Genomic DNA, 1,339 nt, shown 5'->3' with positions numbered 1-1,339 from the left:
TGGTTTCAATCATAAAACCGATCATCAGTTGACTTGACTACTGTTTTAAATGCGTCTTAAAGTTAACTCATTGTGGTATTGGGCAGCATAGCCCAATAGCAGGCTACTGTGGTCTGTGGCCTTCTTCCTGATTTTGTTGCAAATCCTCAAATGAGTGGATGTATGATTTCATTTTATTTGTCAGATGAGCTCAATTTTGCCCTAAACATAAAATATTTTTCTCCAAGGCCCAAAACAACTGAAAATTTGAACTTTCAAATGACACGGAGGAAAAAAACATAAAAAAATGTGATATTTCATGCTTCTAATCATGCTTCTAATCATGCTTCTAATCATGCTTCCAAGTAATGGAATTGGAAGCATGATGTCTAATTTTTTTAGAATGTGATCTTATAATGATATATTATATCAAACTAAATCAACCGGAGAAAGGCAGCATTTAACAAGGAATCCCTCTAGCAGTTAAACTAAACAATTGAATATTCAATAAGCTCCTCCCCTACTGCAGAACCGCGCAATTATGAGACTTCTCAGCTACAGTGGATGGAACATAAAGTCTATAACAGTCTATTACATTTACATTACATTTAAGTCATTTAGCAGACGCTCTTATCCAGAGCGACTTACAAATTGGTGCATTCACCTTATGACATCCAGTGGAACATCCACTTTACAATAGTGCATCTAAATCTTTTAAGGGGGGTGAGAAGGATTACTTATCCTATCCTAGGTATTCCTTAAAGAGGTGGGGTTTCAGGTGTCTCCGGAAGGTGGTGATTGACTCCGCTGTCCTGGCGTCGTGAGGGAGTGTGTTCCACCATTGGGGAGCCAGAGCAGCGAACAGTTTTGACTGGGCTGAGCGGGAACTGTACTTCCTCAGTGGTAGGGAGGCGAGCAGGCCAGAGGTGGATGAACGCAGTGCCCTTGTTTGGGTGTAGGGCCTGATCAGAGCCTGGAGGTACTGAGGTGCCGTTCCCCTCACAGCTCCGTAGGCAAGCACCATGGTCTTGTAGCGGATGCGAGCTTCAACTGGAAGCCAGTGGAGAGAGCGGAGGAGCGGGGTGACGTGAGAGAACTTGGGAAGGTTGAACACCAGACGGGCTGCGGCGTTCTGGATGAGTTGTAGGGGTTTAATGGCACAAGCAGGGAGCCCAGCCAACAGCGAGTTGCAGTAATCCAGACGGGAGATGACAAGTGCCTGGATTAGGACCTGCGCCGCTTCCTGTGTGAGGCAGGGTCGTACTCTGCGGATGTTGTAGAGCATGAACCTACAGGAACGGGCCACCGCCTTGATGTTAGTTGAGAAAGACAGGGTGTTGTCCAGGATCACGCCAAGGTT

This window comes from Oncorhynchus keta, chromosome 23, assembly GCF_023373465.1.
Source record: "Oncorhynchus keta strain PuntledgeMale-10-30-2019 chromosome 23, Oket_V2, whole genome shotgun sequence".
Classification (NCBI taxonomy): Eukaryota; Metazoa; Chordata; class Actinopteri; order Salmoniformes; family Salmonidae; genus Oncorhynchus; species Oncorhynchus keta.
Note: the sequence above shows the minus strand (reverse complement) of the source record.